At 43.3% G+C, this 12100-nt stretch overlaps 1 protein-coding gene across 5 annotated transcripts in view; it reads left to right on the top strand.

The window, feature by feature from the left end:
* PPARD (peroxisome proliferator activated receptor delta) overlaps nt 1–12100 on the top strand; it is a 71047-nt gene that overhangs the window by 42114 nt on the left and 16833 nt on the right. For 3 of the 5 annotated variants that reach the window (XM_069073513.1, XM_069073517.1, XM_069073514.1), the window contains exon 2: nt 7346–7425. The exons of 1 other annotated variant lie outside the window; for it this stretch is intronic. The gene's annotated coding sequence lies outside the window, so the exon portion shown is untranslated. Of the gene's footprint in view, nt 1–7345; nt 7426–11722; nt 11880–12100 lie in introns of those variants that run through there. One more of the 5 variants, XM_069073515.1, reaches the window with a different exon arrangement.

A 12100-nucleotide genomic window follows, 5' to 3' on the forward strand; every position in this document is an offset into this window, starting at 1 on the left:
TCATTTAAGACCTTTCTTGAGCACCTCATGTACAAGGTGCTACACTCTGCAGATGATACAAAGATGAACAAAGCCATTCTCATAATAGAGAGATCAAAAACTTCTCAAACTCCATCTAAGAATGAGAGGGTTAGGCTGGATGAGAACCTATAATGTCCTTTTTTGGTTCAAATTTGTAAAGGTAATAACTCAGGTTTAGATAGCATTTGAAGGCTTCTTTGCTTATAAGAACTCCAAAAGGTAAATAGTATAAACATTGTCATTCCTATTTTACAGATAAGCAAACTCAGTCTTAGGTTGAGTGACTCACTTGTGTTGCCAAAGCTTTAATATGTCAGAGCCAGAATTTGAAGCCATCTATTGACTCCAAACCTAGTGCTTTTTGTGCTGTGCCGTGCTGTCATTGACAAGTGACTATACCATGTGGTAGGGCTAATAAATGCTTAAGAAAAATGCAAAGCCCTGTTGTGAGTAGGGACTCACCTAGAGTCAGATGCAACAAATACATTAATGATAGCCATGACAAAAACGAAATCCCCTGACTGGATTGTGTTTTTCCCACTATGCCACAGAAGCTTTTTTCTTCTTTATAGGAATGAAGGAATGCTATAGAAAGAGAATAATAATAGTAGTTGACATTTGTACAGTGCATTAAGGTTTGAAAAGTGCTTCTGTCATCCAACACTGAAGCACAAGTGAAAGTATAAATGATGGTAAAATGCAGACAGTAAGCTAGTATGTTTAGGTTGATTCAGAATTGATTGGCTAGTTCTACCTGAAAAATAATCATGTTAGCCAGGAGAAGAGGATGTAACAATAATAGCCTTTTCCAAGGCTTTGTCCTTGGATTTGTCTTTTTCAACATTTTTACCAATGGCTCTGTCACAAACAAAAATACATGGTTTGGGGATTGCATACCGCTGGGAAGGATAGCAAAAAAGTGGGGTGATAAAATTAGGAAGAGATTATCAATGAAAAGAAAGACTTAGGACCAATGGATAAAATTTAGGCAGACTTTGCTTAGTAGAAGGGAATACTTTCCCATAATTAGAGCTGTCCCACTATGGGTAGTAAGTAGCCTTCTATCATTGGGCATTTTCAGGCAGAGGCCTAATAACTGCCCATCAAAGATGCTACAGAAAAGGTTCTTGCATTTCTAGGGAGACTGGATTGACCAAGTTCCATTTGAGCTCTTAGGTTATATGATGTGACCCCATTTGTAAGGTTAATGTTTATGAATGAATGCCAATAAAATGTTCTGGGAACCTTAAAAAAAATAGGTTACCCCCTGCATGGGTACTGAACATGCCCTAACTACAATCTAGAGCTTAAGATCCTGTATGTAAAGAAGCTTCCATAGAGACACTGTTGACCAGCCCCTCAGTTCTGGAGACTTTCTTTTCCATTAGTTTCTATGACAGCACATGATCATGGTTCTCCCCATTCTTTGAGTGTTCTTCACTTTCTTTTGCTGGCTCTTCTCCTTTGCATTCCTTAAATGTAGGTATTCTTTGAAGTTTGGACCATGGAACTCTGTTCTTTGTTGCTACACTCTTAATTTGAACATCTTACTTATTCCTGTGGTTTCAGCTATCACCACTGTTGAGATGACTCCCAGATCTTTAACCACAGTTTACCTCTATCTTAAGTACCAGTCTGCCTGCTAGATATTTCTACCTGGATGCCATATGGGCACCTCTTACCCAGAATGTCTAAAACTAAACCTCTCCACCACCCTTCCTTCTAAGCCTTCTCCTTCTCATGACTTCCATATTTCTGTCAATGGCTCCATTATTCTGATCCCCAGGGCTTAAAATTATAGTCATTTCTTTTTCTCTTTTCTTGTCCCTGATAGTCTGATAAATTATTCCTTTATATCATCTCCCCATTTCCACTATTTCCAGTTTATTTGAGACTTTTATTACCTGACACTCTTAACTGATTCCTAAAGTGCCAAATTAATCATGTCCCTTCCTTCAGAGACTCCATATTACCAGCAGAATAAAGGTTTTTACTTAACCTGGAAATCTAGTCCTGTCTGTAGTCCATCTAGCCTCATCATTGTTCTCTGAACATGTTTTGCATCTTCTCATCTCTCTCTTTTTTTTTTTTTGCCTTTTGGAGGGCAGTTGAGGTTAAGTAACTTGCCCAAGGTTACACGGCTAGTTTTTTTTGTGTGTATGGGTGTTAAATATCTGAGGCCGGAACTGAACTCGGGTCCTCCTGACTGTGGAGCTGGCACTTTACTCACTGTGCCACCTAGCCGCCCATCTCTTTTTCTTTTCTTGTATCATTTCTTCCCCTTTGGAGTTACCCATCTCCATCAAGATTCTACATGTCTTCGAAGACTGGCCAGTTACTGCCTTGTTCATAAAGCCTTTACAGAGAAGAGAGCCGTCTGCCTTTTCCACCCCCAGTGTACGTAGAGCACGTGTTCTATACTGCCTTGTCTCAGGAGGCTAGAAGGATAATCCAGTGCAGCCTTTTCTTCTTCAGGTTTATAAACTCTCTGAAGGCAGGAACTTGACTTCTTCCTCATTATATGCTGTCAGGTTGATTCCTATGGTGTGTCCCCAGCAACAAATCTTCTACCTTGTGTTGGAGAAATTGTTCCTCTCTGCTTCCTCAATACTCCCCCACTTCTTTCCTTGTTCCCAGCATTTTTATGGCAATATATATCGACCAAGCTTCAAGTTGTATTTCTCAGTTGCTTTTTACAGTGGACTGATGAGCAGCTGGGTGGCTCAGTGAATAGAGCACCGGCCCTGGAGTCAGGAGGACCTGAGTTCAAATCCAGCCTCAGACACTTAATACTAAACTAGCTGTGTGATCTTGGGCAAGTCACTTAACCCCAGTTGCCTTGCCTTTTCCCCTTCTAAAAAACCAAACAAAAAACCTAAACAAACAAAAACAATGGACTGGTGAAATCAGTTTCCTCCTAGTGAGGAAATCCCATGGACAAATGAGTCCCCCAAACTCCTGGTCTTTGCCTTAATACTTGAGAACCTTGAATTATTGAGCCATTTTCTTTGTTTAAAACACTGTTATGCACTGTCTGGTTTGGCTCTTGGCTTGTCTTCTATTCTGTCTCTTTCCTTGGAAGTCAGGAAGTATGGCGTTTTCCCATTTCTAATCTAAGTCCCAATTCATGATCTGTGTTGGGGGGGAAGGGAAGATCAGAAGACTGCAGTTCCTCTCTGTAATCTTGCCTCCTCTTGGGGCCGTGCCCTTTTCCTTTACCATCAGCCTTTATCCTCTCCCTTAATGTTCCACTGATTCACAAGTAACCAATGAAGAGCTTACTAACTTCATGCCCTACCTCCTCCCCCAACCCTCAGAAAGCCCAAATAAAACTGGATCTCCATCCAGTGTATCAGAGGCCCTAGGGGAACATAGGGAAAAGAGGTGGGCACTCTGGGTCCCCATAGCCTTCAAAACAGGATAAATACTTAGAAAAAAATTCTGGGAGATTAGAATTATGAATGGTGGAACTAGAAGGAACTTCAGGGACTGAGTCACAGAAATTCAGAATTAGAAGAGACCTCAGTGGCCATGTTGACCAGACTCTTTCTGAAAACAAATTCTTCCTACAGCACACAAGTGGGTCATCCAGTGAGGGGAAGCCTCCTGCAGCATTCCATTCCACTTCTGGTTAACCCTCATTGTTAGGAAAGTTACCTGACATTGAACCTAAATTTGCCTCTTTCTATAGATTGTGAATCTGTCTTCTGAGGTTAAAGAGAACCAAAAAAAATCCTTTTTCTTCATGAGAGAAGGAGGTACTTGTCTCTGGGAGCCTTCTCCTCTTAAGGCTAAACATCTTCATTTCCTTCCATAGAACCTCTTGTGGCCTGAACCCAAAACCATCTACTCAGATCTCTTCATTTTACAGATAGGGAAGCTGGGACCCAGAAATGGAAAGTGATTTGCCTGGAAACACATAGTGGCAAAGCTGAGACTAGAACCCAAGGTTCTGACTCTACAGCTTAGTGTTCTGTCTTGCAGCATCATGCAGTCTCCACTTTTTATGTCCTGGCAGCCCTGGCTTCAGGCTTGTTCCATTGTACTTTATCCCTCTGTCTAATGGTTTTTCCTTTCTTCTTCACCTCATTCTAATGGCAGATTTTTCTAGGGCTCCTGCTTCTATCTTCCTGTTTCAGGTCAGTGAGTAAAGATGGCAGGTAGTAAGTAACTTAGCCTCTTAATTGGCCTTCCCTTTCTGAGCATTCTGGGAACTGAAAGCCAAGGATAACAGAAAACCTGAATGACTCCTTAGTGTACAGGAAAAGGACTCAAAGGGATCTCTCTTCAGAGTTTGTTCCTACTGCCCCTCAACCTACCTTTTCCTGGGAATGGAGACAGAGCAATTGCTTCCAAAGTCTGTACTGTTCCAGTCCTCTAGGTTGTTATTATACTGAGTCTGTTTCCTGTCTCAAACCCTGAAGGCAGCCCTCTTTCTTCTCCTGAGCTCTCCACTTCCTTCTCCTGATACTCTTAACAGCTCCACACTGTTCTTAGAGCATTGCCATTTAGCTTCATGTTTGGTACTTTTGTGGTATGGTTTCCCAAACATGGGCTGGATAGTTTCTTCTTGCTTTAGGATGCTCTGTACTCTGCTTCCTAATGGATACAGCCAGTGAGTCTCCTTTGGAGCCAGGAGCAATGTCTCTTCTTTCACAACAAGATAGTGGCTCCAGCTTGCCACACTGACACCCAGGCTTCCCCAGCTCATTATATCCTGGGCCAGCCTCACCAGTCTCCTGACAGAATTCTGCAAGGAATATCACTCTTGTCTCATCTCATCCCCTCTACCTTTCACTGCCTGCCAAGCTCTCCTTGGTTTGCCAAAGTTTCAAAAATGATATCACTTCTTTTTTTTATTATTTTCAAATTCAATTTTATTTTCAGCTCCAAATTAATGACATCACTTCTAACTGGGGCATGCTGACCCCTTCCTCAGAATCAATTTTGGGAGCCTGCTCAGTGTTTTTATCCTCCAACCTACTGACTGCTCAGGGCAAACAAGAGGAGTGAGTCATAGATTAGCCAGAGACTTCTTTGGATTTAGAACTGAATGAATGGCTGGACTCAGAATGGCATTTAGTGATTCCATGTCCTCTTAGAGGGAGACATCCAGTGGAGTGGCCCATGGGACCTATTCAGCTCTGTCATGTTTAGCATTTTTATCAATATTTGTATAAAGGCATTGACTCCTACTCAAATTTGCTGTTGACACAAAGTTGGGAAGGATAATTAGTACACCAGATGACAGAACTGGGATAGTTCTTGATCTTGATGGGCTGAAGCCAGTAAAATAGAATTTAATCTTTCCCTCACACTTTTGATTCCTCAACCCTTTAACTTGGGTCACAAAAACAAACAGCTTCACAAGTACAGGGTGACAAAAATAGGTCTGAACAGCAGTTTATCTGAAAAAAAAAATCCGGGTTTTAGTGGACTGCATGTTCAGTATAAATCAGTATTGTGATAGAGAAACCAAAAATGCCAACGTGATCGTGGGCTGCACCAAGGGAGGCAGAGCTGTGGGCCCCACTGCACTTTACCCTGGTCAGACCACACACAGGTGGAAGATCAGGTTCGCTCTGGGTGCCAGCGTTTTGGAAGGACATCGATAAGCTGGGATAAAATGGGAGAATGTGCAGCAAAGGGAAACCAGGACGGTGAAGGGCTGTGAGTCTATGCCATCTGAGAATTAGATGAAAGAACTGGCAGTATTTAACTTGAAAAAGTTTCAGAAAGGAAGAGACTGATAGCTGTCTCCAAGTATTTGAGGAGCTGTCACATTAAGGAGCAGTGAAGAAAAGTTAGAAAAGAGCCACATTTAGGCTTAATGTTAGAGGGAGAAATTTCCTAGAAATGGGAGCTATCTTAAAGTGGAATAGGCTGCCTCCAGAGGTAGTACCCTCCTCCTCATTGAAGGTCTTCAAGAGGCTAGGTGACCACTTATCAGCTAAGTTGTAGTAGGGATTTTTTTTCCAGGACGGGGTTTGACAGTAGAAGCTTCTGAGTTCCTTTCTGACTCTGAAATTGTATGCTCTGTGATTTTCCGATTGTAGCTTCTTCCTGTCCTGGACACAACTGGCATTAGCTGGAGAGCCCTGGTAACACATGTGAGATCAGCAGCAGCAGCAGCATATCCTTTAGGAACTGGGACACCATACTTTGAATCCTAGAACCTTGGAGTAGGGAAGGGCCCTCAGGAAGCATTTAGTCCATCCTTTTTACCTGTAGAAAGAATTATTCTTTTTACTTTTTGCTTTTTGGAGGGCAATTGGGGTTAAGCGACTTGCCCATGGTCACACAGCTAGTTTTTATGTTAAGTGTCTGAGGCTGAATTTGAATTCAGGTCCTCCTGACTCCAGGGCTGGTGCTCTATTCACTGCGCCTCAAAACCGCCCCCGAAAGAATTATTCTTAAATCATCCCTGTGGGGTGGCTAGGTGGCAAAGTGAATAGATCACAGGCCCTGGAGTCAGGAGGACCTGCGTTCAAATCTGGCCTCAGACACTAAACACATAACTAGCCGTGTGACCTTGGGCAAGTCGCTTAACCCCAATTGCCTTCCAAAAAAGAAATCATCCCTGAAAGGTAATTATTTATTCTGTTTTCAAACATTCCAGAAAACCAAATTCCAGATCTAGCTTGGCCACCCATCCAATATCTTATATTATTCTTTTAGCTAATTTGAACCTCTACTTCTCTCTGTGTTTTTTTTTTAAAAACCCTCAACTTTCTCTTTTCTAAATTAAATTTCCCAGTTTCTTTATCTTCTGTTCAGACTTCTGATTCCCTAGCTCTTTGATATACACCTGCATAATTGACCCCTTCACTGCCTTAATATTCACAAGTTGGTTCCTTTTTCCCTCTAGTAATGAGACACAGGAATTTAGTCAGATTCTATGTAATGCCAAGTACAATGGGAGAATCTCTCATAACAGCAACCATATTAGATGTCTGTCTTAAGGAAACTCCCACTGAAAACAAATGTAACTGAGACTACCCTTGTGGGAAAGGGTTTTTTTTTTTCCTTTTACTCTCTTTCTTCCTTTGGGAGATTGGAGAAAAGGGACAGTTCATGAAGTTAATAGTGAATTATTTTTTAAAATGTTTCCCAAGTAGAAAGCAAGAAGAAGTCTAAAGGGGAAAAATAGCCTCCAGGGATAGGTGGAGGTATTTGAAAAGGGGAAGCCCACATTATGGTGTAATCCTCCCTCCCCAAGCAGAAACCCCTTTCCCTGTAGGAAGAAACTTAGTGTTGTTTTCTCTTCCATCCCTGGGAACAGATACCTGTCTCCTCTCACCCCATCATATCTGCCTTTTTTCAGATCCCAGAATTCACTGCATGGCTGCCCGAGTCTCAAGAGTCTCTTAGAAGTGACATTACTCTCAGTTGACCCTTCAACATGTAAGCAACCTCTGTGTCCACTTACCTCCCTCCAGAAGACACGTGAGCCAATGGCTTACTCCGTGTAGGCCAAGGGCCAAATCTGGCTGCTCATTTACCCAAACTCTGTCTTGGATTATACAGACCATCTTCATAGACCTCTCTATATTTCATCTTTAGTCTGGGGGTGAAGTTTTTTCCTTGGATGGGGAGAGAAAAAAGGCAGTGTGGTATAGTGGAAATGGCACCTGACCTGGAGTGAGGGGGCCCTGGGTTTTGCTACTCACTGCCTTTGTGACCATGGGAAAGTCCCTTCTCTAAGCTTCAGTTTTTGGGTCTGTAACACCCACCTTACAGTGTTGTTGTGAAAGCCTTTTTTAGACTCCCAAATAGTATATGCATGTTTATCATTTGGGGCAAGTTACTTTCCCTTACCAGGAGTCAAGTTTTTCATCTATGAAATGGGTTAGAAGATCATTCCAGCTCTAAATCTTCTGATATCCTGTATCTTCTTCGGATTTACTTTTGAGTATTACACAGCATAAGCTTCCAGGATATTGCAAATAGTTACGTAACCACATTGGTATGGATTCATCCTTAATGTAGAAAGGTCATTGGCACCTTATGCCTCTGATAAGATGGCAGGATATTGACTTGGTTTGGCACGTAGAGAGAAGAGAGTACTCGAGAGTAATTGGCCTGGAAAAACTAGGACACACTTCTTAGATGGAGGCTGCTGTGTCCCACATCTTGGTTTAATGATTGAAAGAAAGAGGGGGAAGGGAACAAAGAGACTGTGGGAACATCAGGCTGGTGCCCTCCCTTGGGAGAGCAACAGCCACCTCTTTCTTTATCTTTTCACCAAAGCTTGGAGGACACCCACTAAGCTGGTCTGGGTTAAGGAGGATAGTGACAGTGACCAAGTCAACTTCAAGGGGATATAGTAGAGAGTAATTTATGCAGGGAAGGATACTTGTGATCCTGTTCCAAAAGAGAAACTGCTCTGAATGGCAGGTTCTTGACTGGTTACCTCAACTGACAGGGAGATAAGGAATCTCTCATCCCCTTGGTCACCCTAATCGAAGTCCTTGACTTGAGCATCTGACAAAAGAGGCAGCAGCCAAGAGAGACCTGGATTCAAGTCCCAGCCCTGACTCCTTGTAACCATGAGCAATTACTTCATCTCCCTGAGCCTTGGAGTATGGGGATGGAATGAAATACCATGTGTAAAAACACCATCATCAAGTCATACACATAAACATCAGCTGTTGCATACAGCTAAGATAAGCAAGTGCTGAACACCGAAGAGGATGAAAACAGCTTCATTAGTGAAGCGAAAACCCCCCTCCCACTTCCTAGCCCCCCTTGAAGCCCACTCAGCCAGTCCAGATTTCGGAGTATTGTCATTTCTGCCTCCCTCATTGGCTTGGCAGTGGATTGGCAGCTTGGCGGTGCCCATAATAGTGTTTCCATTACAACACTACTATATTACATTACCCTTGTAATCAGAAACCTTTGACTCTCCCTTGACTACTGAATATGACATAAATGACTGATCCAGGCATTCAAGACCCTCCACAGATTGGCTCATCCTCCTTTCTTTCACACTTGTGCTGCAGCCGCCTGGACCATCTACTATCCCTACTTCTTGTCCTACCCTCTCCCATGCCTGGAATGGACTTCTCACCATCTGATAAAGTCCTTGCCTTTCCTCCAGACCTACCTCTGTTGCTATTTCCATGAAGAATTTTATCACCAGCCCCCAGCTTCAAGTGATGTCTTCCTCCTCACCTTTCTCTTAGTACTGTCTGGACCTCTCCTGTGGTCTTTGTATTCTGCCTTGTCTTAATTTTGGTGCATATCTTATGTTTCATCCACTTTTAATTATAAGCTCCTTGAACTGTGTCTTTATTCCATCTTGTCCTCTCGAAAGTGCCTGACCTAGAATCTTGCAAGTAGTTGGCATTTAATAAATGTGCATTTAATTAATTCTAGACTTAAAAGGTATCCTTGCTTCTGACCCTATGATACAAAACTGACTTGTACCATATCCTCCTTCCTGATCCAGTTTACCTCTCATTACCCAGGTCTTTTGGTTGATGTTAAAATATGACTTACATTTGTCTACCTCAGTGCCATTCCAGCTGCCTCCCCTCCTGCCTTGAATGCCCTCCACACTTCTCCCTGGATGGGTATTCTGCATATCCTTGGAAGTCCCATTCATCTCTCTCCTGCCTTCTCCATGCAGTCTGCCTTTGTGTCTGTCCCATAGGGCCTTACATGTGATAGATGCTCAGTTCTTGGTACTAAAACATCCCCACAAGAACCTGAAGCTTATTCCATTCTCCTATGAGTTCCAAACTCTCCTCAGACTTTTAGTACTGGAAAGGCCCAGGCTTAACACTTCCCCTGGCCAACCCCAACTGAATGCCTAGGGGTAGAGTCCCCTCCTCGAAACCTCTAACCTCAGACATATTTTGGCAGGACCTGTGATGCTGCCGAATTGTATTGCTATCTCCTTGCATTCATTCATCCCTGGCCTCCCTCGCCCTTAGCTGTGCTATCCTTAAGTCTGCAGTCGGACCTAGAGCTGGGAAGCTCTGCTTCCTACTTCACAGTTTTGTGTGTGCCAGATGCAGGGAGGTACTGAGCTGCCTGAGGTGAGGCTGGCTGGCCCTGAATGGAGGTGGCCAGCTCAGCCATTGGCTGGATGTTCTCCTCCTAGTTAGGAAGAGTCTTGCTTGTCTGTGTGCTTGTGCACCTGTGTTTACTTACTCCCTGGCACTGGTGCCCTTCAGGGTAGGCCTTGGCAGTTTATAGGATCCTAGATGTGGGGCTGGAAGGGACCTGGTCGGCCGGTCCAACTCCTTTGTTTTACAGATGTGGAAACTGAAATGAAAATAGGTTGCAACTTTCCTCTTCTTCTCTTAGGTAGTAAGACCCTAAGGCAGGATTAAGCTATGCATACCAGGCTGAAACACTAGACTTCTTGCCCTCCCGGGAGCTTACAGCCTAATTGGGACATAGCTGGGGGGGGGGAGGAGGGAGGGAGAGGATATATGTGAATAGGTAGGATCTAAGATGGAATGTAATATGAGTCAAGGAAGAGAATCTTTTCAGCTTCTCTCTGTAACGTCCCTGAACGTTTTAGAGGACCTGTGTCTGACATTTATCTGCCTTTGCAGCATGCAGAGGATTAGAAGGTCAGTTTCATTAGACATGGATTTATTAAGCATAGCCTGCATGTGTAACACAGTGCTAGGCTTTAAGAAGATACAAAGTTTAGATAAGATCAAGTCCTTCCCTCAGGGAGCTTAGAGTTTAATGGAGGGATGTGACATGTTAAACATAACTGAAATAAAAATAATACAAAATATTATACAAACAGTGCTGTGTGAAGTCCAAGAGGAGAAAGGTTATTGCCAACTCTAGTGGGTCATAGGAGGCCAACTTTCATAGGAGAGGTTGGGATTTGTGATGATTAAAAATGTTTGAGAGACATAGTTTCTGGGTAATTTAATCATTTTATTACAAAGGCCAGCACATTGTTAATAAAAGGATGGTCATTTGGCTGCCTCTCTTAGACCAAAAAACCAGTGGGCTCACAGTTCATATACCCTTGGAAGAGTAGATGTTGGGGGCGGGGCGCCTTATTGACGCTGATTGGTTAACACTTATGGGAGGTGGGCAGTCTTGGGGTATATGACTTAGGTCACTCCAGCCAAGGTCAAAGAGACATCAATTTCCATATCACCTCTCTTGATAATAGGGAGAATCAACATTTTCCCAGACCTGAGCAAACACAATGAGCAGGAATATACCCATTAGCTCAAGCTTAGAATTTCTTTGATTGTCTAATTAGATCTTGGTGGGGTAAATCTCTAAGAGAGATTTCCCACGCTGGTTGTTTGTGGGATGAAAAAGTAGAAAAAAGGGAAAAACTTTTGTACTGACTTAATGGTTATTAAATATGAGATAATTAATTTCTCACGCTTTTAAAGAATGGGACTTTAAAGAATTTAACTAGGGGAAAGAAGGGAAGGGGGTAGGAAACAGGGAGAAATTCTAGGCATAAAGAATAACATAAGCAAAGGCGAGGCAGAAACTTGGGCCGGAGCAGTGGTTCTTCTCATTCCTCATTGTATTTGGGGAATGGGGCAGCCTGGAAGTTTGTTTTGCAGGAAATTCCTTCCTTGGAGAATTCACTCTCTGTTCTGACAGGCGGCCTGGTGGCCCTCAGCCTGTCCTCCCAGGCCTGTGCTGACTGAGGGAGGGAGGGAGCCACTGCTGGGGGGCGTGGCTTGCATGATCAGGAGATACCAGACTACCAAGTGGTGCTATGGGGCTGGGAGAGGGCGTAGAAACTGGAGCCAGGATGGAGGTATAGTCAGCACTGAGTCCTCCTGGGAGGCAGCTGCGACCAAGGCTTTTCAGTCATGCTATGCCGAAGCTTGTGCAAGGTCCTGTTATTTTTGGTGAGTGTGCTGAGGAGAGGAAGTGGAGGGAGGGCTTCAGTTGTGGGAGAGGGAGAAAGGGTACCTAGGAAAACATAGGCTTTGGATCTGGTTCCTGTATAGTTTGAGGTACTTTGTCCAGGTTGTCATTTCTGCCCCAGATTCAGTAAGCTGGAGCAAATTGGGCACTTCATTTGGCTTCAGTTTTCCATCGCCATTATCTGTAGATTGGTGGTTGGTGG

The sequence above is a fragment of the Petaurus breviceps genome, unplaced genomic scaffold, assembly GCF_028583685.1.
Source record: "Petaurus breviceps papuanus isolate PSGF00001 unplaced genomic scaffold, PetGlider_PUasm1.0 90865, whole genome shotgun sequence".
NCBI classification, from domain to species: domain Eukaryota; kingdom Metazoa; phylum Chordata; class Mammalia; order Diprotodontia; family Petauridae; genus Petaurus; species Petaurus breviceps.